The sequence below is a fragment of the Schistocerca gregaria genome, chromosome 5, assembly GCF_023897955.1.
Source record: "Schistocerca gregaria isolate iqSchGreg1 chromosome 5, iqSchGreg1.2, whole genome shotgun sequence".
Classification (NCBI taxonomy): Eukaryota; Metazoa; Arthropoda; class Insecta; order Orthoptera; family Acrididae; genus Schistocerca; species Schistocerca gregaria.
The window spans coordinates 664,872,643-664,898,007 of record NC_064924.1 but is presented as its reverse complement, the minus strand read 5'-3'; the positions used below and the strand labels follow the sequence as shown (position 1 = coordinate 664,898,007).

Sequence of the window (25,365 nt, the reverse complement as noted above, 5' to 3'; positions counted from 1 at the left end):
TCCTGGCGAGAAAGTTCTGCTTGACGGTGTCAAACACCGCAACCCTATAACTGATCCCAGCTGCGTTACCTTTCAGCTTTACCACATTTCTCGGATACTTTTGCGCAAAGTTTCAACGACCACATTAACAAGCGTTATATCACTGTAGTAAACTTTACAAAAAATTTTGAATGTCACTAAAATATAAAAATAAAGAATGACATCGTTCCATTTAGAAACGCCGTATTTCCTCCAGTGTCTCGACTGATACTGACGGGGTCAAACATGGAACAGAATAAGCCGGTTTGATTACAGGGTGGTCAGAAAATGTCTGTAACGCTCGTAGGGGTGTTACAGGGCAGGTTCCACCGCGACATAAATGTTTAAAAAAAAATTCGATACGTTGCTCCGTTTCCGAGTTATTTAGCAAAGAATTTAACCAATCGGGGTGTCGCGCGCTCACATTCAAGCGGCCTGCCGGGGGCGGTGTTGTCCAAGGAGTGCTTTGACTCGTTAGCTGAAACTTGAATTTACGCGCGCGACAATCTGATTGGCTAACTTCAATGCTAAATAACTCGGAAACGGCGCAACGTATCGCACTTTTTTTCTTAAGATTTGTGTCTCAGTACAATCTGCCCTACAACATCACGACAAGCGTTTCAGACATTTTCTGACCACCCTATGTTACCCTACGAGACCATCGTAGCTGGTTGACTGAATTAAAAGTGATATTGGCCTGCAAGAAATGAAGTGACTTTCCGCTGATACCTCTGCACCTGTCCGTAAAGTAAATCCAGCTGTAAGTCAACGACCAAAGAACTTTTTTCGGGATGACTGTAGCCACGGAACAATTTTCTGCGGTGCGCAGTGGGCCAGAGTCCTGAAAACCTGGCCAACATTCCAAAATAGCTCCAAGATAGCTAGAAGTGGGAGCAATGGAGTTTATGACCCTTCTGATAACAATTTTTATATCAGAATTGAAAAATTCGAAATGGCGGATCCAATACGGCGAACAAATCCGGAAAAAATTAATGAAGCGGACAAAGAGTGTTTACGGGGAACATTTATAATTTTAATAGTAAACTATTTCAGAACTGCCCTCATTTCCGTCTTTATTACAGAAAATATGTTTTAGTAAAGAAAACTTGAAGTTTCGTAAGTTTTCTTAATCTTCTTCTCCTTGTGCTTCTTGTTCTTCATCTTCACCTACTTCTTCCTCGCCGACGTTTGCATCCTCTTCGCCATCTGCAGTATGTGCCAAGAAAGGAACAGTTTCCAATGACAAAGTTTTTGCTTTCCTCAGAGACTGTTTCCGCAAAGAAGAAACATGGGGTAGATTGTTGTCAGAAGTCTGTGGTACACATTCTCCATACTTTTCATGTGAAACGACTTCCGTGCAAAGCTTAGGTGATATAGCCTTGTTAACTTCTTTGTTGATTCCTGCACATCTTCCGATAGCTGGCCGATTAGAAAACTGGAAAAGCAGCTGTGTCCGGTCCGTGGACCAACAGTCCGTGGACAACTGTTAGCGCATTTACCAAGAAAACTCTTTGACATAATACCTGGACGTTGCAGTGGCTTAGCTTCAAAACTTTCTATTTTCTTTGTGTAAATAACGGCAAATGTCGCTTAAAAATGGCTTAGAGTCGGATTTTAGGCTAGTAACTTTATTCTAAGGCTTATTCGCAAAGATAATAGTTCGTATTTAATAGGGGGAGGACGTCAAACGGGCCGACTTGGAGAAGGAGAGGCACCACAGGACAATTTAATTTCTACTGTCTACACTTTTACAAATAAATTCACAAAAATTTGTCAGCATGACCAGGAAGGATTCAGGATTCACACTCGTAGCAGAGGAAGTTCAAAAACATAACAAATAAATTTTTTTTAGATATAAATTTCATCATTTTTTCACTTACTGTTGGCTGCATTTGGTGTTATAGGTACATTTTTCTTCACAAGTAACAGAGATTCTTTGATGAATTTCGCACAGGATACAATCCATACTTACAGGTGTATTAAACTCAAGAATTTTCCAAATCTATTAAAAACTGTGGTAAAAACTGAGATAATTAACTAGAAAATTTTATTTTTTCTAAACATAAAGTTTAAAACGAAACAGCTCATTCATTTATTCATAAATTAAATAGATTCTAGAGTTTCAAACACCTGTAAGTATGGTTTGTATGCTGTGCAAAATTCATCGAACAGTCTCTCTTACTTGTGAAGAAACGTGTACCTATAGCAACAAATGCAGCCAATAGTAAGTGAAAAAATGATTAAATTTCACATGTAAAAAAATTATTTTGTTATGTTTTTGAACTTCCGCTGCTACGAGTGTGAATCCTGAATCCTTCCTGGTCATGTTGACAAAGTTTTATGAATGTACTTGTAAAAGTATAGACAATGAAAATTAAAATGTTCTGTGCTGCCTGTCCTGCTCCAAGTCGGCCCGTTTGACGTCCTACCCCCTTAAAGGACCGAACGAAAAATAACACGGAATTTTGTGGAGTATAAAACTTATATCTTTTTACCGCTCGTGTTGTACAATTTTCCTGCTTGCATTACTGAAAGAAGTTAATACCAAAAACAATTATTAAAAATGATAAAATTATGAAATGAGTGTTCTAAATTAAGTACATACCTTCTGTAATAGTCTCCATTTAAAAAATATTCGGAATGATGTCGTCCGAACTACGCAGTACTTTTTCTGCCCGGATGACTCAGCGCGTGGTTGACAGATGAATCCCCCGTTGGACCTTGCGGCGGCGCGGTTCTTTCCATTCCTTTACTACGGACATGCACCTACCTGTGAACATTGTCTCAGTAGATCATCAGTAGGGAAGCCGTGTGAAACCTACTGCACTTCGACGTGAACCAGGCTGCAATTAAAGTCACTAATCTACGTTTCGGGAGAAAGTTTTCATATAAATGAAAGGTTGGAAATTTTGTCCTCAATTAATATGTTCTGACAATTAGGTGAACAAGTATCACTGCCAAGCCCGTGCTAGTCTTAATACAGTCACTCACAATCCCTTTCATTCACGTTAGCAGGTTTATGGTGTTGCATTTCACGGAAACGTAATAGCTACAAAAATACTGATTGTTTTAAATCGATAATGCTCGCCAAATATTAAGTCCGTCGGTACCAAATGCAGGCAAAGTTTTTAGCCACCGACCTGCTCAATACGCCATGCGGAATGTGTCTCTTTTCTCGTCACAAAATTCACTTAAAATTTCCGAAAATTCAACACGCCCATCGCAATAATTATGCCGTCACTTTCGAACACTTTTGATGTATGAAACACTGCTAGATCCGGCAACTTATCATTTCCATCGGAACTACTACTACACACGTCCGAACTGTTTCATGGCTAGGTTTCGACTCCTCCCTAGAATACTCTAAGTCTCCTCTACCAGCAGAGAAAGGCGCGCGAAGAATATTGCTTTACCATTGGTCAGTTTACTCAACAGCCAGTAGCAAAACAACTCTCTCCCGCGTCAGTCCGAGCTTTTCATCAATAACCAATCGCAAAATAGTAAACCTAACGACTGCACATTTTACCGACGTAATTATCTAATATGCTGAAGTTTTGTTTATGCATAATGTTATTTACTATTGTTATTTATACCTGAATTAACTTTTCCTTTACCATAAACTTACTTTACAAATGTATTCTAGAAAAATCCCCTTCGCTCATATCCATACTTCTTCGAAATGTTCTCACACTAAATCCTACTACATAACTCGTTAAACAATTATCTTCATATTAACATTAATCCACACCCACGCATCATTCATACTGCTAAAACACATTTATAACATTTTACATACACAAAAAGAATTAATACCACTTTATGAAAATACTAGAACAGTTTGTGCAAAACATTCTATTACTTTAGTGCACTCTACTGGGCACAATCGAAACTAAACCAGTCCCCTATCCAGTACTGTCCTCTGTCGGCTGATACATAAACTACGTTCGCATCCAGTCTCGCGTCACCATCTGTCATTATCCAGCTCTGAGACACGTCTCCCACTTAACCGCCTCCGAGGCAGGATCGTTATACGGCGCTACGCCTCAACATGGAATTCAACCTGAGGAAGAAACAGCTGACAGCTTCTAAGACCGGGAATCAGTAGTCCCAACATTAGTCCAGCTAACCTTTTACACGAAACATCCTAACGTCATTTTTTTTACTTATGACATTTTTTCGGGATTCTGACACATTGCGCGGTGGCGCAGTGGAGACGAAGCGGCGCAGCGGTGCAGCGGCCCGAGCCGTGGTCCGTTCTCCGGTCAGTTAGCTCGAGGCTGCCCTGCTGGCATCGCACTGCGCAGGCGCCAAATGGGACGCAGGCGTCATTTGTCGCCTGGCGCCGCAGTAGACCCGACCACGTGCGCAATTCCCTCGCACCGCCTCGGGACTCGACGCTCGATCGCACCCACCCTCCACCCTCCACCCTCCACCCCACCGGTCGTTCCGCGCCATTTCTATTCCGGCCGCTATCGGGCGAAACTGCTGCCCCCTTCCGCAAGCTTCTGACGAGCCCTTTCGCTGTCTTCCGCTTCTCGTTGACTCTGCTACAAATTGTTCAGTGGCTTAGGGATTGGCCTTGTATTGATAGCGGCAGTTTTCAGATCCTCGTCCAGCTATCCTGGTGCACTTAAAATACACTTCTGCCTATCGAAATTCTAACACCACTTAAAAAAAAAAAAAAAAAGTGGAACCAATCCACGCCAGTAATCATAAGGGACAGTCCAATACTCTGCACAACGGGACCATGGAATGGCTCCATTCTAAAATAATCACCACAAACGTCAAGACATGTATCCCAGTGTGAGACGATACGACCAGTTCCTGTTTCGCAGAACGCCGTCGGCCGTTGAAGGATCCCCAACCGCCGGCCGGAGTGATCGAGCGGTTCTAGGCGGTACAGCCTGGAACCGCGCGACCGCTACGGTCACAGGTTCGAATCCTGCCTCGAGCATGGATGTGTGTGATGTCCTTAGGTTAGTTAGGAGTAAGTAGTTCTAAGTTCTAGGAGACTGATGACCTCAGCAGTTAAGTCCCACAGTGCTCAGAGCCATTTGAACCACAACCGTCCCACTCTCGCATTTCCTCGTTATACTGCAGCCGCGGTCCAGGCATGTATTTCTTCAGTTGGCCGAAGATGTCAAGGTCACATGGTGAACGATCCGTCCTGTACAGAGACAGTTGCAGTGTTTACAAGCTACGTGGTTGTAGCGCAGCCTTCGTCAGATTGGCCGTAAGGGGACAGGCGTAAACTTGAAACAGGATGCTTCTGTCCTGAAGGAATACGTGTCTCAATGCCAGTCTCGGTTCGGCGAGGAAGAGCAAGAGCGGGTGTGGTTGTGGATCCGTCGACGGCCGATCGTCTTCTCTCCCAGTGGGATAAATGCCTTAACGCGTGTGCTGATTACACTTGAATGTAACCATTCCATGGCACCGTTGTGGCGGATGTTCGGATTTCATTTGAGAGCCTATCATATCTGGCGGCCATCAATAAAAGTTCTAGTGTTGGTACTGTGTGTCCGATAAAGAATGTACCCTTTTCCAATATACCATTCCCGTTTCCTCTATATCTCTTTTGTTTCGCAGCCTTCCCTTCTACAATAACCTATGAAACCTTTCCTTAGGATTTCTATCTCTTGCTTAATAATAACAAATGAAATCTTCCCTTTGAAATTTATTCTCTTTCTCAATCTTTGCATAAAAATTTAATTTCTGCTTATTAAAAGTGATTTTCTGACTACTTCGACGAAATATAGAATGTGTCGTCGTCGTGGCCCTCAGTCGTTATCTGCAGTAGCCCGAAACTGTTCCTCACCTTTCTTACTGTTACTGGATCGCCATCTGACTGCTAAATCGAACTGTTTTACTGTACTTTATTAGCTGCTGGTGGGCTGTCATAATAAGTTGCTGTATTTATTACCAAAGCTGACGTTATTCTTTAATAGCGAAGCTGACGTTATTCTTTAATTAATTTGACTGAAGTTACCTAAATCATAGTTAAACTTTTTCTTGACAACAATAAAATTTTGCATAGTTTGACACTGATAGTTTTTGGGATAGATTATAATCAGGTAATGCAATATTGCTGTAAAAAATTAATTATATTCTGAATGAAATGAATTTACAAACGTTCAAATGGGATTTACTTTTTACAATAATCTTACAACTAGCATTGCGCAAACATACCTTCAGTAGTCTTGAGTTTCTCAAAAATATAATTCAATAGCATTAGTTCCTCTTATGGTAATAGTTAGCTGATGTCTCTGTACATCCGTTTATAATCTCTTGTAAATCATAGATGGTGGCTGGCAGGCACACCGCTCCTCTCAACCTCTCGCTTCAGACCTGCTACCGACTCGCTTCACTTCTCGCTTACTACTGACTTCCTACGAACTCTTTAAGTGCCGTCTCTCCCCTCAACAATGGTTTCTGGTGCAGACAATCCCTGCTACCATTACAAAATGTATCAATGCGCGGTCTTTCCCGCTCTTTTCTTAAAATGTATCCATACGCGGTCTCTCCCGCCCTTTTTAAAATTATATCAGTGTGCGATCTCTCCTGCCAACAGTACTTTGGTGCAGACATTCCCTGCTACCACAAATATTTCCAGCATGACAAATATTAATTATTCCTACCTAATCCTATTAATAAAATATAAACATCTTTCATAAATTGTGGCTTGACAATAGAAATATACACGTCTTACAATATATATATATATATATATATATATATATATATAATGTTGTAAAAGCGGCAAAGACTTCTCTGATCTGCTGCTGTCGCAACTCGGTTAGTCGTCGAGACAACAGGGGACAAGAGGAAGCCTTTCACAAAGCCCAATAGAAAGAACTCGTAATGTACTGGAGACCTAGGGGGGACATAAAACAATGCTTCATCGTCAGGACCAGTACGACCCACCCACCGCTGTGGGAGATGTTCCATCAGATAACCTCTTACGTCATTACGGATGTGGGGTGACGCTCCATCATGTTGGAAAATGAAATCTGGGAAGTCCTTCTCATGTTGTGGTATCAACCGCATCTGGAGCATATCAGAATACGAGTGTCTCATTACGATTCTTTCATTTAAGAAAAATGGCCCATAAAACTTCGTTCTGCACATAGTAGCGAAGAAATTAACTTTGCAAAATCTCTGACGTGCTCAGTGATTCACCAAGGCTGTTCTAAACCGTAGATTCGAACATTATTAGTGTTGACTTTCCCATTGATGCGGAAGGTCATCTCATTAGTGAACACTATCCTGTCTCTAAAAATCATCATTTTTCAGAAATCCCAAATGGTTCAAATGGCTCTGAGCACTATGGGACTTAATTCCTGAGGTCATCAGTCCCCTAGATCCTATAACTACTTAAACCTACCTAACCTAAGTACATCACACACATTCATGTCCGACGCAGGATTCGAACCTACGACTGTAGCGGTCGCGCTGTTCCAGACTGTAGCGCCTAGAACCGCTCGGCCACCCCGGCCGGTCAGGAATCCCAACATGGCTCACTGAAGACAGAGACATTTCATTGAGCAAAGTGGTTCTTCCCACACTAGGAATAAATAATAATAATGGCGTGTGACGAGGGCCTCCCGTCGGGTAGACCGCTCACCTGGTGCAATTCTTTCGATTTGATGCCGCTTCGGCGACTTGCGCGCCGATGGGGATGGAATGGCTATGATTAAGACAACACAACACCCAGTAGCTGAGCGGAGAAAATCTCCGACTCAGCCGGGAATCGAACCCGGGCCCGTAGGATTGACAGTCTGTCGCGCTGACCACTCAGCTACCGGGGGGCGGACACTAGGTATAAGGTTGGGACGATGTAGGTGTCGCTCACTCTGAGGCTGGACACCGATACTGCTTCGTCAGGATGGAGGCCATGGAACCCGTGTGAGCATCGTCAGTCGCAATAAAACAAGATTAAATACTGCTTCTATTATTCCTCAGAATACAACCTGTCACTTTGTCTCCCACGGCTGCTCGTGGCTTCATGACCCAAAGTTGAATCTGCCGAATCCAGAGGCAGACTCAGGGCAGCCGACGATACTTGCATCAGCTGCAAGCGCAGGCCGGCGACGCGGAGTGTGGCGGGTTGCCAGCCCGCTGGTTTGGAAGGCGCCCCCTGTCGGCTGGTCTGCTGCGCATGAGGCTGCGACAGTGGCGCGTGTGTATTCCACTCACACACCCTCCTGAGAGTACTCCGTCCCCCTCAGGTCACTGCCCGTCTTGTCCATCAGATGGAATGTAATGTTAGATACCGTGATGTCACGCTGAATGCCGGTCCTGCCGCTCCAGTTCTGTAAACCATCTGACCCGAACGATGCTGAAGTTTGAGAGCAGTTGGTGCCCTGAACAGGAACGATATTGGTAGACTCGTGGACTAAATATCAGTGGCGGCTTCGGTATTGGTTGCTATTTCCTAGTCATCCATGATTATGGATTGGCCGTAGCCACAGCAGGCAGAACAATACTGGAACTCTCTCACACAAGACGTTACAATAATCGAGTGCGAATCACATGAAGGCCGTCGTTCTTGCTGATCAACTGACTCTAGACTAGTGGGGTCGAGTGAAACTTCCTGGCACATTAAAACTGTGTGCCGGACCGAGACTCGAACTCGGGACCGTTGCCTTTCGCGGGCAACTGAGCTACCCAAGTACGACTCGCGCCGCCCTCGCAGCTCTACTTCTGCCAGTACCTCGTCTCCTACTTTCCAAACTTTTCAGAAGCTCTCCTGGGACCTTGCAGAACTAGTACTCCTGAAAGAAACGATATGACAGGAGAGCTTCTGTAAAGTTTGGAAGGTAGGAGACGAAGTACTGGCAGAAGTGAAGCTGTGAGGACGGGGCGTGAGTCGTGCTTGGGTAACTCAGATGGCAGAGCACTTGCCCGCGGAAAGGAAAGGTCCCGAGTTCGAGACTCGGTCCAGCACACAGTTTCAATCTGCCAGGAAGTTTCATATCAGCGCACACTCCGCTGCATAGTGAAGACATCATAGTGGGGTGGAGTGTTTATGACATCGAGCAGTGGTTTTCCTGTACGATGACATTTGTAATAACCGAATTGGTCTCACTCATTGTGAGTCGTCAACTGCCTACAGTTTTGCTGTAATGGATTATTCAGATTATTTCAGTATCGTAACTGCTTCGCCGAACCGCTGTTAGTTGTTGCATACTATCTCTTGCTTTTTACATAATGTTACGAAGGTAACGAAGGCATGTTCTTCGGCATTTGTCGTGCACTCTTCCACTGAACACTCTCTCTCTCTCTCTCTCTCTCTCTCTCTCACTCACTCACTCACTCACTCACTCACTCACACACACACACACACACACACACACACACACACACACACACACACACACTGAAGCGTTGATGTCGCATTCATGGTGGCCGACTCACTGTGTCGGAATGTTTACGCCTAGCAGTTGGTTCGTGTTGATGCTTCAGCAGTGGTGGTCTGTAGGGATTTCTCTCTGCCATTCCCTCACTATATTCATGCAAAACAGTGGGAAGAGACCATGAATGCAGTACCATGGTTTAAATGGTTCAAATGGCTCTGAGCACTATGCGACTTAACTTCTGAGGTCATCAGTCGCCTAGAACTTAGAACTAATTACACCTAACTAACCTAAGAACATCACACACACACATGCCCGAGGCAGGATTCGAACCTGCGACCGTAGCGGACGCTCGGCTCCAGACTGTAGCGCGTAGAACCGCTCGGCCACTCCGGCTGGCTGCAGTACAATACCAAGGTCCCTAAGCCACGCACTTCACAGTGATACACACATTTCGTACGCTGATGGCAGAAATTGTTATGGCCACGGCCTACCATGGAACTGGCGTTTGGAGCACGTGACATGCTAAGGAAAGTGTACTGTAAGTGAAGCAGAGGCAAATGGGGAATCATTTCAGCGACGATTTAGGCCAAGAATCCAGCGGAAACACTTTGTTTGGTTGGATGGATCACTTTTCTAGTTACATACGTCGATGGTCGTCTAAGGATACATCGTCATCCATGGTGACAACTGAAACAATCAAGCACAGGGGACATTCACCCGAGCATCCGTGAGATCTGTGGTAGTAATTGAAGCTATCACGACAACTGTTGACTATTTTATTTATTTACTTACATATTTATTCATCTACATAAACATTACTGTGGATCACATTCATCCCTTCATGCTTGGTTTCTTCCTCGATGGCGATAGCGTCTTCCGGGAGGATAAGTGTTCGTGTCTCAAGACAAGAGCTGTGCTACAATAACGTGAGCAGCGTGATTATGAACTCGCATTGATGTCTTGGCCGCAAATTAGCCTAACCAGAACCTGATTGAGCTCACTCACGAACCACCAAGTACTTTACGAGACTTGCGTGACTCTGCATAATCATCTGATTCTACAAACCCCAAGAAACCTAAGAAGCACTTATGGAATCCAAACCACGCATAATCACCCCTGTGTTGCGTTCCAAAGGTTGACAGTCAAGCTACACTACTGGCCATTAAAATTGCTACACCGCAAGGATGACGTGTTACAGGCGTGAAATTTAACCGACAGGAAGAAGATGCTGTCATTTGTGATTAGCTTTTCAGAGCATTCACACAAGGTTGGCGCCAGTGGCGACACCTACAACGTACTGACATGAGGAAAGTTTCCAACCGATTTCTCATACCCAAAAAGCAGTTGACCGGCGTTGCCTGGTGAAACATTGTTGTGATGCCTCGTGTAAGGAGGAGAAATGCGTACCATCACGTTTCCGACTTTGATGAAGGTCGGATTGTAGTCTATCGCGATTGCGTTTTATTGAGATCCAATGACTGTTAGCAGAATATGGAATCGGTGGGTTCAGTAGGGTAGTACGGAACACCGTGCTGGATCCCAACGGCCTCGTGTCACTAGCAGTCGAGATGACAGGCATCTTATCCGCATAGCTGTAACGGATCGTGCAGCCACGTCTCGATCCCTGAGTCAACAGATGGGGACGTTTGCAAGACAACAATCATCTGCCTAACACTTCGACGATGTTTGCAGCAGCATGGACTATCAGCTCAGAGACCATGGCTGCGGTTAGCCTTGACGCTGCATCACAGACAGAGCGCCTGCGATGGTGTACTAAATGATGAACCAGTGTGCAGGAATGACGAAACGTCATTTTTTCGGATGAATCCAGGTTCTGTTTACAGCATCCGTGTTTAGTGACATCGCAGGGAACGCACATTGGAAGCGTGTATTCGTCATCGCCATACTGGGGTATCACCCGGCGTGATGGTATGGGGTGCCATTGGTTACACTTCTCGATCACCGCTTGCTCGCATTGACAGCACTTTAAACAATGGACGTTACATTTCAGATGTGTTACGACCCGTGGCTCTACCCTTCATGCGATCCCTGCGAAACCCTACATTTCAGCAGGATAATGCACGACTGGATGTTGCAGGTTCTGTACGGGCCTTTCTAGGTACAGAAAATGTTCGACTGGTGCCCTGGCCAGCACATTATCCAGATGTCTCACCAACTGAGAACGTCTGGTCAATGGTGGCCGAGCAACTGGCTCGTCACAATACGCCAGTCACTACTCTTGATGAACTGTGGTATCGTGTTGAAGCTGCATGGGCAGTTGTACCTGTACTGTTTGACTCAACGGCCAGGCGTACCAAGGCCTTAATTACGGCCAGAGGTGGTTGTTCTGGGTACTGATTTGTTCAGGAACTATGTACCCAAATTGCGTGAAAATGTAATCACACGTCAGTTCTAGTATAATATATTTTTCCAATGAGTACTCGTTTATCATATGTCTTTCTTCTGGGTGTAGCAATTGTAATGGCCAGTAGTGTATTAAGCAGGTGGTCTAAAGGTTTTATCGTTTCACCGTTTATACCTGTACACAGGTGCAGTTTTCAGATGGACTGGCCTGTAACGAAGCTCTCCAATATGTGAGTCAACATTCTCGTACCACCGAGGCCAGAGAGTTGCCCCTGGCTTCGGCACAGGCTTCTTGCAAGTTAAGTACCGGCGACAGCGCACAGCAGTGTCTGCCCTCGCCAGCTAAACGCGGGCTCGTTTGCCAAATTGGCCCTCGTCTGCACCGCTCCTCGTGAGGGCCTCAGCGCCGGCCCGCAGTCACGCTCCGGTTAAGGGCTGCCAGCCGCTCCGGCAATTATGAGGCGGCCGATGGCTTGCGACCTGCCTCTCGCGACTCCGCAGCCGCGCGAGCAATGAAACCAACTGCCGGCGAGTCCAGCATCTGCTTCCCCTTTCCGCAGTCATAGAGCAGGGGGCTCCATTCGACAGGAATAGAGGGAACCGACAACTTTTTTCGCTCTCCAGCCTTTCCGAAGACTTACAATAAGAGATCCAAGACTGTATAGCTACCGGTAATTGGCGGCATCTTGAATTTTCTTTCCCGCGTCCGGCCATCCTGATTCCCTAAATCACTCCAGGCAAATGCCGTGATGGTTCCTTTGAAAGGGCACGGCCGACTTCCTTCCCCTTCCTTGCCTAATCCAATGAGACCGATGATCTCGCTGTCTGGTCTCCTTCCCCAAGCAACCCAACCCCAGTCCCTTGAATTTTCTTGGGAATCTAAAAAAAAGCAAAGTCTTATAAGCACTCTCCATCATGTCAGTAACCTCTGTATGAGGCGATGATTTAATTGATCTGTAATAACTGTTCGAAATTCTACATTGGCCAATTAGAAATTTCGAAACTATATTTAAGGAACAACTTGATAACTTGAGCTAATCAGTATTCGCCAACCATCTTGTCAAAAATAATCATGCAGTTGACAACGTAAATATAGCGTCTATATTTTATACCTTATATTCAAGATTGCAGACGAATGGTCTGGAAGGGATTCAAGATCATATACAAAAGAATTACGTCCTTGAGTTAATTCTGAATGAACAGTCATCCAACATCTCTTTCCTAAACAGTTTGCTAACAGCTAATCATTACATTGAAATTTCCTGGCAGATTAAAACTGTGTGCCGAACCGAGACTCGAATTCGGGACCTTAGCCTTTCGCGGGCAAGTGCTCTAGCAACTGAGCTACCCAAGCACGACTCACGCCCCGTCCTCACAGCTTTACTTTTCATTCTGGAAACATCCTCCAGGCTGTGGCTAAGCCATGTCTCCGCAATATCCTTTGTTTCAGGAATGCTAGTTTTGCAGGGTTCGCAGGAGAGCTTCTGTAAAGTTTGGAAGGTAGGAGACGAGGTACTGCAGAAGTAAAGGTGTGGGGACGGGCCGTGAGTCGTGCTTGGGTAGCTCAGTTGGTAGAGCACTTGCCCGCGAAAGACAAAGGTCCCGAGTTCGAGTCTAGGTCCGACACACAGTTTTAATCTGCCAGGAAGTTTCATATCAGCGCACACTCCGCTGCAGAGTGAAAATCTCATTCTGTAGTCATTACAATATTTGCGTTCATTAGTATAGGAGGTCAGCTCAAAAAATAGCAGAAAATTCGTAATTTCGCGCGAATGGTGTGTTGGAGCGAAACCCTGTTGGCATCCTTGCACACGCCTGTGTTTGAAGTGTAACTGCCGTAACCGTCATTGTATATGTCTGTCAGTTATTGTTCAGTGCAGATTTAGTATAACTTTGTGTCGCACAGTTTGGGAGTTTCGAGATGGCAGAGATAGAGGAGCAAAGCGTCTGCATTAAATTTCCGTGACAGTCAACAATACCTTTACAGAGATACACCAAATGATGCAGGTAGCCTACGATGATGAGTGCTTACGCGGTACTCGGTGAATCGCGGAAATGAGAACGAGATGTTCCTTAAGATTATCAAACTAGAGATGAGGCGACAGTCTACGGTTTTGATGTTGCCACCAAAATTCAATCTTCGCAACTGGTCGGGAAAGCTTCTCCACGACCAGAAAATGCTCGTCAGGTGAGGTCAAATGTCAAAGCCCTGCTGATAGTTTTCTTTCACTTTGAAGGATTAGTTCATCATTAATTCGTGCCACAGGGACAAAATGTTAATCTGTGATACTATCGGGACGTGTTGGATGCCTGCGAGAAAATGTGAGAAAGTTCAAATGGTTCAAATGTCTCTGAGCACTATGGGACTTAACTTCTGAGGCCATCAGTCCCCTAGAACGTAGAAGTACTTAAACCTAACTAACCTAAGGACATCACACACATCCATGCCCGAGGCAGGATCCTAACCTGCGACCGTAGCGGTCGCGCGGTTCCAGACTATAGAGCCTAGAACCGCTCGGCCACACCAGCTGGCAATGTGAGAAGGAAACGGCCTGAAATGTGCCGCACGTTCATCCCTGTTGGTGCTATTGCAGAAAAAACAAAATAACTGTGCTACGTCATTCTCCATACTCCCCAGACCTGGCCGCTGCGGACCTTTTATATTTCCAGAGTTGAAACCCCCATTGAAAGGACGAAGATTTGGAACGGTAGACGGGATACACGAAAATACGCAGAGGGCACTTCGCGCGATCGAGCGAAAGGCATTCCAATACTGCTTCGACACGGGGAAACTGCGTTGGGAGCGACATATCAGTTGTGGTGGAAAGTGTTTCGAAGGAGACGATGCACAGTAAGTAAAAGTAAGTGTAGATAATTATGTGGGCAAAGTTCCGGAATTTTTTTGAACAGACCTCGTACGTGTTATTCATAGTTGGATATGAATTCGTTAAAGTTCACGTCTTCAAGTACGATGCTGCTACGGTCGCAGGTTCGCATCCTGCCTCAGGCATGGATGTGTGTGATGTGCTTAGGTTAGTTAGGTTTTAGTAGTTCTAAGTCTAGGGGACTGATTACCTCAGATGTTAAGTCCCATGGTGCTTAGAGCCATTTTTGTCAATTACGAGTATATGTGACTATTTAGTAGAATGTTTCACATTATTATTTATATTTGTAATGTATCTTTTTATTCGACATTTAAAAGGAGGTTCCTCATTTTAGGAAAGACGTATTTTGCTATTCCCATGCACTTCACACAGTTTCTGTAAGTCTTTGTTACTCTACCACCTTTGGAATTGCCGTTTTTTTTTCGTTCCAATATGGAGCTGGGCCAGGTTTTGTGCATGTTGAGCAGAGTATGTGCTGCTCCAAACCCCAAGATAGTGTTAATTAAACCAGATATTAGTGCAGCATGTAACACATACATATTGCCCGGCAACACAGGCTACTTTTTTAAATTACAATAGAAGTAGACGACGTGTGTGTCGCTCACGTAAATCCACATCCTAATTTTTTGCCAGATTGTGTATTAGTCAGTTTTAATTCCGTTTTCTGAGTGATCCATCAAATTAAAAATTATTCCGACGTGTTTGCTAAATTTTAAAGAAACAAATTTACCGATAATCAAACAATTTACTGAAAAAACTGAGGCGGTAGAGTGAAATCTTTTAAGAGCCATCTGACGATGGATTTGTAAAACGCCGATGCCGCTGGCTGTCGTACTCCACCTATAATCCTTACAAACAGGATAACGTTGTAGCTTGTAATGTGTGTGTGTATTTTTGTGGAGGGGGGAGGTTACCTAAAAGAATTTAAAGCCATACCGGAGCTTATTCCTGTGTGAATGTTCGCCAGAATGTATAAAAAGGTTCTCTAGAGACCAATACAATTGAAAGTCCTGTGTTAATTCGTTTAAATTATTTAATATGGCATAATATTACGAGTTATAATCTCATCATCAGGTAAAACATGACAATAGAAATACGTTTAACGTACGTTCTGGTGTTAGTTTTGTAACCTTACGAAGTTCTGTAGCCTGTCCCGAGAGAAAGAGAAGTTTAACGGATGTGGGAGAGTGTTTACTTCGTTTGCTGGTCTGTTACTGACACAAAAACGTAAAGAATCACATACTATGTTAATTAGGAATGGCTGTCTTCGTGTGCTTTACTTGTTAACACCCATTGTTGCAGGTATCTGGATATTTACAAACTTTTTAAGGCCAGTTACAACACTTTTACAAGTATAATCAACATTACTGAACAGTAAAAACAAATTGTCGATCAAAGGAAAGCTAGAGTCGCCTTCACTATCGATATAACGAAGTTGATATTATCTGCCACTTTGTCATTTCTTCTGCACATTTGGGCAAAACATCTATGATGGTGGGTTCGGTTGTTTTGGGGGGAGGAGACCAGACAGCGAAGTCATCGGTCTCATCGCATTAGGAAAGGAAGTCAGCCGTGCCCTTTCGAAGGAACCATCCCGGCATTTTCCTGGAGCGATTTAGGAAAATCACAGAAAACCTAAATCAGGATGTCCGGACGCGGGATTGATCCGTCGTCCTCCCGAATGCGAGTCTAGTGTGCTAGCCACTGCGCCACCTCGCTCGGTCTTTGATGTTAGCAGAGTAAATGTATTACGGTAACAGGCAATGAAATCTGTTTAATATTAGTTTTAATAACGTATAATTAATCTAAAAATTTACAAAGATATAGCTACTGAACAGACAGGTTCACACATATTATTGAATTTCATACGTTTTCTAATTTAGCCAATCTCGATTTTCTTTTTTATCGTGTGATTCTTCGTGGTAAGAACCCTGTGTTAGACAAAGACCGAATCTGAACTAAATAGCGTTCTATTAGCTGTAAGCTGTAACAGAAAATTTAACAGCACAAGTGATGTCTTCCTCAGCCACGGTCTATATCAGATGGTCGCCATTAACGGTAGAGAACTTAAGCTCCCTAGAAGAATGACCTGACAGTACAATACCTTAAGCATTAGACCCAGAATGGACGTTTCTACCTCCCCGAGCAGACTATGTCAGACGTTGTCTCTGCCATATTAAGACGACTTCGATATAAACATAGGTGTTCGCTGGTTTTATGTGCAAGCGTTGTTATTTATTTATCTTTAAGCAGTCAACATTCTCGTTTCGAGTCAAGTATTCGTCATTGCTGCCTCGTTTCTGACAAGATGGCCAGCAAAAATTCAGACTTCGATGTGATGTCCACATACGTGCTAATATTTTTGTCGTGCGTTTGTTACCTCTACTTTCAGTAGCTAGTGCGGGCAAAAAATCCTGAAATAATTTGCTTCATCCGTTGCCAGAGGATTATCGACCTCGTAGCGTGCGAACAGCCCCTGAAGTGCCGGTGCCGTGTTCGGCGATATCTGACCAGTATTTCCGAGGAAGGAATACGACCTGGTTTAGCTACGTAATGAACAGCTATTCTCCAACTACAGGTAATCAGCTTTGCAACCTTGCTGCACAGAAACCGACATTACTGCAAAATGTGGCTGCCGGAATATTTAGGGCCGGCGTATAATCACTCACTTGTTAAACCTTAGCTTCACGTGAGGGTTTTGAATTGTGACAGTACTGTGTGCGTGTTATCTAGATACATTAGAATGTAATTCGTAAAGTGCAGAGGGGTCGAACTTCAGTTACAGAAAGCTAGGTGAATGGACGATAAAAATGGTTCAAATGGCTCTGATCACTATGGGACGTAACATCTGAGGTCACCAGTCCCCTAGAACGTAGAACTACTTAAATCTAACTAACCTAAGGACATCACACATCCATGCCCGAGGCAGGATTCGAACCTGCGACCGTAGCGGTCGCGCGTTCCAGACTGAAGCGCCTAGAACCGCTCGCCCACACCGGCGGACGATATCCGGTCAACTAACTTAAATAAAATCAGAAAAGAAAATCATACGGTTTCTGTCTAGCCAATTCTTTAACCGGTTCCAGCGGTCTTGGCTTAATATAACAAACGTTTCACAGTTAATTCCTGACTACTATAATACACGTTCACTTCCACAACACGAGACAATACCTTTAACGTTATATCGCACAGTCCAGTTTCATGCAAACAGAAAGTGAAAGATCGTATGTCACAACATTTGCTGGTATTTACAAATATTCATCTTCAGGCCATACACAGGATGATTCAAACTCCACCGACACAACACAATCTCGGAAGTTATTCAAGGAAATTTTCGTGTAAGGCACCTATGGTCTCCAGTGGCTTATTACAAAGTAACATTGTACTTACGACTTATTCGATTTGTTTCTGAATTAACTTTCTTGTCTACAAATATCCTCACATCAGAGGTAAAGCCTGCAATATCCTCTTACTAAAGCGCACAACACAAATACTGAGTAATGCAACAACTCTCTGACGAAAGACGTACACCTTAATGGCGTGTGTTTAGTGTCTTATTTCAGTGTACAGCACAGTATGTAACAAAGGCAGAACTTTTCCCGTACAGTTAGCGTTCAGATTTCGACCACCATGATCACGACAGAGTATACAGTGACCCACCATCGATTGCCTTACAAGATGAAGATCCCCGGAATCTGGCGTGCTGGTTCTTTGGCTGCGACAATTCCAGCAATCAGGTCCACGTGAGAATCGACCAGAGTCTCTTAAAGTAGGCTCGTCACGTGTCCCCAGAACTAGTAGTCCACTGTTGTCATATCTGGCTACCGAGCTTACCATGGACAGGAGCACCGCATTGTGCAAACGAGATAATATTACTCTGCGACCAGAGTCCGTGGTTCCCTTACCCCAAAATACTCAGCAAAGGTTTCTGAACTCTCTACAACGTATTTTCGGTGTAGTTCAAGTTAACCCTGTGTATTATATTCAGTGAGAAATTAAATTTGGTGAGATTTTTGATTCCTTTATTAAAATCTTTCTCTCTCTCTCTCTCTCTCTCTCTCTCTCTCTCTCTCTCTCTCTCTCTCTCTCTCTCTCTCTGACTCACTCACTGAATTAGGAAATTTGAAGCTCGGCTTATTATTCGAAGTTATGCACGTTAATTACACAGACAACAAAACAGTACAGTAGCATCTTGCAGTCAGTAATAGGAACTTGCGCACGTTAACATGTGGGACAAAGTACAGCACACGTTTTTATGGAAAGGCAAGTTCGTGAAAGCAACTTTAAAGATTTGTCTTTTGCCGGACATCAGCAAACGTCACGCCGCAGTTTATGGTCTGGAATCCCGTTGCGTAAACTTCCGTGCTGAGATACATACATTATCCATATTTTGATTTTATAGACTTTTCTTTCGTTTTCCACTTTCTTTTTCTGCTCATACGGACCCAAACCGTTTTATCTTCCGCGACGCGTCCTGTTTCTGCTGCAAAGGTTTCCTGATTTGTGGCGAAAGTTCTTTGGTGCCTCATATTTCTAACTTTCTTTCTCTGCGATCCGTTCGTTATTTTTACTTCCGTAATTGGTTGCCAATTGTTGATATGCTTCCATAGCACTTTCATCTCTCCTATTAATTATTGTACAGTTTCAAAGCAGTTGCCATGAAACGATCGTACTAAATACTTTTTAAACTTAAGGTACGGCCTCTGTATCCAAGATCTTACATGTACCACGCAAGAAAAAGAAATATTTAGTTAGAATGAATAGTTTGTTGCTTATGACCTCAGAACAAGACCGTCTGGTTATTCGTATTCATGTATGTCGATAAAGTTAGGTAACTTGAATTACTTTTCCTCCTCCTCATTTCACTTTAAAGTGTATGTCCTTCATGCTTGTGATATACAGGTATGTGTGTGTGTAGTTCGACAGCTGCTACGTCTAGAATACGTGTAGAAAACCGTACAGTGTTGCATATATGGCATGGTCGCAATGAGTATAATAAATTCTGGAAAGGGTTAGAAAGAAGCGAAAAGGCCTTAGCGACCGACGTTCTCGATACTAAACGAAAACTGATTTCGATGGCACTGTCTCGTTTTTTTTGGACATAGACATGTTGGTCAACGACTGCTATTTATATTAGCTAATGCCGTCATTAGAGAGCAGTACCAGGGTTTGTCGAAAATTGTCTGTATCGACCTCATGTTACTTTAAATGGTTAACGCATTTCGCGAGACTGCCAACGTCGGATCAAAACTTCCTATCTTCCATTAACAGGTTTAGAGGCCGTGCATAAGCACATCACTCCTACGGCCGTTAATGCCGGTTGTCGAAATCGGAGCCGTACGTCTCCTTAAAGTAGCTGACTGGACACGTGTCCAGTTCTGCCCCCAATGCAATACCCGTGACGTTATAACTGTAACTACATTACACGTGTACTGCGGAAGCCACCTTTTGGTGTGTGATGGAGGGTGCTTTGTGTATCACTGTTACTGCCCTCCTCCCCCCCTCCCCCTCTACCGGCTCCTCGTTCTCCTGTTCCAGTCACAAATGGTACAAATGACTGCGGCGGGCCACCGAGTGAGCTCTAATGACTCTACCTTCACTTTTGAATGTTGGGCTCCATAAGGTTCCCTTTCTGTGCAGCGACCGTGTAATATAAAATTATAAAGAATGTAGCAACCAGTCGAGCAAACATAATTTATTTATCTTGTTACAAATCGATTGCGACTGATATCAGTCATCATCGGTGTATTTTTCTAACCGACACATGCCATAAGTAAAAGTACTGTTATTGGCAGATTTTTATCATGAAGTCATGTGCGCAACGCTACTCTTGTAGCTTCTGCTACTGCCATTGGATGAGCGGACAGCTGCTCGAATTATACACGTAGCATCGGTGCAACCGGTGAGGGCGGCATTATAGATTAGTTCAAATGGCTCTAAGCACTGTGGGACTTAACATCTGAGGTCACCAGTTCCCTAGACTTAGAACTACTAAAATCTAACTAACCTAAGGACATCACAAAAATCCATGCCCAACGCAGGATTCGAACCTGCAACCATAGCAGCAGCGCGGTTCCGGACTGAAGCGCCTAGAACCGTTCGGCCACAGCGGTCGGCGATGGTAATAGAAGGCATAGTGACATCTGTGGATTACGTGAACATCATGGCGGACAACCTGTATCCCTTCATGTTTGATATCCTCCCCGACGGCGACGGTGTCATCCATTAGAGTAAGAGTTCGTTCTATAAGGCGAGAATTGTGCTACGGTGGTCTAGTAGCAACATAGTGCACTCACGCTAATATCTAGGCCACCAGATACGCCTGATACGAACCCGACGGAACGCACATGTGACGTCATCAGACGCTAACTCAGCAACCCCACTGGTCCGTAATTTGCGGGAATTGTGTGATCTGTACGTGGACATCTGGTGCCATATCCGGAAAACTACCAAGGATATGTCGAATACATATCGCATAGAATCGCTACTGTATTGCGTTTCAAAGATGTACCAACACGCTATTAATTAGATGGCCATAGAATTTTGATTTTTCAGTATAGTATGTACTAGAACTGACTAAAATCAAACGTCTGCCTCCTTGGTCTGTTCATCGCCAAGAGAGCGGGCATAGTTCGCTTCGAACGTTCCCTGGCTCCTGTACAAGATACACTTGTTCACGCCAGCACCAGCGTACTATTGTGGCGCTCATTCAATCTTCTGTACAGTGGACGCTGATTGACACTGAATTCACGTGTTGACAACGGCCTTGCCGTGGTGGATACATCGGTTCCCGCCAGATTACCAAAGTTAAAGCACTTTCGGTTGTGGACAGTACTTGGGTGGATGACCGTCCGTGTACGCCACGTGCTGTTGACTAGTTTCCCTTTTCCCTTACAGAAGAGGGGACAGGAGGAGTGGTGGCGTAAAGTCCGTGGTCACCGGTCTTTGCGCCAACGCCCTGGATTAATCTGCAAACTTCTCCGCAGTGTCCGGTGAAATGAGGGCATGCGACATTGTTGATGGCGACCCGTCCGTCAGATGAGAACAGGAAGCTCGGTGGCCCCCATGGTGGAATAGGCTCTCTACCTAATGTCCTTCTCTCATCATTTCCATCACGAAAGTGTCACAACACTCCACACACACACACACACACACACACACACACACACACACACACAGACTACATAATGATGATAATGATGGTTTGTGGGGTGCTCAACTGCGCAGTCATCAGGGGCCATACGCAATTTTTTCACAGTTCCAAGTTTTTTGACAGTCCAAATTTTTTCACAGTCCAAATTTTTTCACAGCCACAATTTTTTCACAATCCCAATTTTTTCACAGACCCAGTTTCTTCACAGTCCCAGTTTTTTCACAGTCCCAGTTTTTTCACAGTCCCAGTTTTTTCACAGCCACAATTTTTTCACAGTTTCAATTTTTTCACAGTTTCAATTTTTTCACAGTACCAGTTTTTTCACAGTCCCAATTTTTTCACAGTCCCAGTTTTTTCACAGCCACAATTTTTTCACAATCCCAATTTTTTCACAGTTTCAATTTTTTCACAGTCCCAGTTTTTTCACAGTTTCAATTTTTTCACAGTCCCAATTTTTTCACAGTTTCAATTTTTTCACAGTCCCAGTTTTTTCACAGCCACAATTTTTTACAATCCCAATTTTTTCACAATTTTTTCACAGTCCCAATTTTTTCACAGTCCCAATTTTTTCACAGTCCGAGGTTTTTCACAGTCCCAGTTTTTTCACAGTCCCAGTTTTTTTACAGTCCCAGTTTTTTCACAGTCCCAGTTTTTTCACAGTACCAGTTTTTTCACAGTCCCAGTTTTTTCACAGTCCCAATTTTTTCACAGTCCCAATTTTTTCACAGTCCCAATTTTTTCACAGTCCCAGTTTTTTCACAGCCACAATTTTTTCACAGTCCCAATTTTTTCACAGTCACAATTTTTTTCACAGTCACAATTTTTTTCACAGTCACAATTTTTTTCACGTCACAATTTTTTTCACAGTCACAATTTTTTTCACGTCACAATTTTTTTCACAGTCACAATTTTTTTCACAGTCACAATTTTTTTCACAGTCCCAATTTTTTTCACAGTACCAGTTTTTTCACAGTCCCAGTTTTTTCACAGTTTCAATTTTTTCACTGTCCCAGTTTTTTCACAGTCCCAGTTTTTTCACAGTCCCAGTTTTTTCACAGTCCCAGTTTTTTCACAGTCCCAGTTTTTTCACAGTCCCAATTTTTTCACATTCCCAATTTTTTCACAGTCCCAATTTTTTTCACTGTCCCAGTTTTTCCGCAGTCCCAATTTTTTTCACAGTCCAATCTAGGGACTGTCACTAAGCATGAGTATGATGATGAATTGGTAAGGACAACACAGACACCCAGTTCACTGCTAGAGAAGAATTCCCATCGCGGCCTGGAATCTAACCCATGACCACATGACACACATTACAGTCATTTACGCATAAGAGGCTCACTTACCCACACAACTCTCACACTCCGCGACGGAAATCTGCCTATGGGTAAGGAGGATAGGATAAATCTTTCCAATTAGGCGACTGAACCTGCCCTTCAGAGTCTTCCACCCACACTGTACGACTTTACTGTATCATATATGAAGATAGTAACTGTTCTCGACAAAACAGATACCACTGATTACCGTGCAGCTTCTCTAGAATAAATGATAATGAATTGAAACCCTCAGCTGCCGGCAGTTGTTGTAGATATACCTCGATGGGGACAGTTGAAAATGTGTGCCCCGACCGGGACTCGAATCCGAGATCTCCTGCTTACATGGCAGACGCTCTATCCATCGGAGCCACCGAGGACACAGATGAATAGCGCAACTGCAGGGATTTATCCCTTGCACGCCTCCCGTGAGACCCACATTCCGAACTGTCCACAATCTGCATGCAGTTAAAGACTACCAGGCCATCGACCTACGTCTGTGCGAATGCGCAAAGGTTGCCCGAACTCTTAGTGTGCGTTAGAAACGAGTGGATGGGCAAATATCTATTAGGAACATTACGTATGTAGATTGTGGACAGTTGCGAATGTGGTTCTCACGCGATGCGTGCAAGGGACGAGTCCCTGCAGTCACGCTATTCATCTGTGTCCTCGGTGGCTGAAAAATAAATAAATGGATAGAGCGTCTACCATGTAAGCAAGAGATCCCGGCCGGGTTCGAGTCCCGGTCGGGGCACACATTTTCAGCTGTCCACATCGAGGTAAATCAAAAACAACTGTCGGCATCTGAGGGTTTGAATTAATTATGATTTACTGCATCAATTCAAGTGCTTGTATCAGTCGAGCGGAAATGAGGGCTGTTGTCTCTTTATGCCGCGAGCGTTTTTCTCTCTGCAGTGTATGGAGAGGGTTGCTTTTTGTGCGACTCATGGCGTGATCCTTTGCGGTCAGTATGTAGCGTTTGAAACCTACGACTTCTCCTCCTCAGTGCGATGACTCACTGCTGCAGTGCGGTTGATAAATGATTTGGGCGCTATTGCGCCGTAGCAGAGCGCTGCTTCGCTTTCCCATTCCCCCTCACCACACCAACACTCCGTTTCTTCACCCTTTAATTCCTCCAATTAATTGATGTTATAGACATAACATCTCACCGTACAGGATGATGAGTTAGCTACGTATGCAGTCTTTGCCGAAGAACACAGGCGATTTCGGAATGGGATCGCCGGATAGAAACGCCAGAGCTCATCACTCCTTGTGAGTAGCCTGCAGGGTCGGCCGGGAACAATGGGTCCAATATTCGGGCGCGGGTCTTCTCTGACGGCGATTGCTCTGCCAATAATAAACTGTACCGTGTAGCCGGCGCGACCCGGGCCCACGGCGTACCGGAGCGCGGCTGCAGAACGGGGAGCCCTGCTAATGAAAAGGGTCGGCGGGCGCGCTTAATGGAGCCGGCAGCCGAAGGGCAGCCCGAAGCCTGCGTCCGAGGGCCCCGCTCCACAAATACTGCCAGAATTCGCCGCCGCTCTGAAAGGCCGAATACCGCATGCAGCGGCCGCCGAAAAACTCCAGGAGCCCCTCCTACCTGTGTTGAATCTGCGGCACGCGACCACGGGGCGAAGGCAGTGCCAACTATACCTACGGAGAGTGTGGTATACGAGTTTGGTTTTGAACGCTCCTCGGTGAAGTGCTGCTACAGATAAATAACGCGACACTTTCGGGGAACGAATTTGTCTACATATCATATGGAGTAATTATAAAGATCATGAAATATTTCAAAAAATCGGTGTAGATACGAGTAACGCTCAGTAAGTAATGCAACTTTTTTTTTCTGAAACCAAGTTTGTTTTCTTCAGGATTCTAATACTCCAGATTACTCCCGTGATCGCTATCCACTCCATCGTCCTTACCTAAACTCGCAGTTCTTTACAGGAAGAATGGTATAGTATCCCGTTGCAAGCCATAAAGGAACTGTATTCATTCATTGCTGGGTGATTTCAAGCTGTTTCGAGTGCCAGAGATTTTCCGCCTGGTAAAAGGTGCGCGGACACGCAGCGTCAAACGTGAGTTGTTAATTCTGGTTCGAGGTCGAGGCCTACTCCATAACGTATTGCCTCGTAGATACTTCACTTTTTTAGGCTTCTGTAAAGTAACGTAATGAGCCAAGAGCAAGTCCGTGAAACCGAAACGTTTTAACACCACACAACTGTAAAGATACTCCAGCACACTAGGTATGGTAATGTGTCGTGTCTTTAATTTTCCAT

The 25,365-nt window shown here is 44.3% G+C and overlaps 1 protein-coding gene across 2 annotated transcripts in view; it reads left to right on the top strand.

Moving 5' to 3' along the window:
* The window catches only part of LOC126272437 (tensin), a 2,382,193-nt gene that overhangs the window by 1,760,869 nt on the left and 595,959 nt on the right, over positions 1–25,365 (top strand). The gene's annotated exons all lie outside the window — the stretch shown is intronic.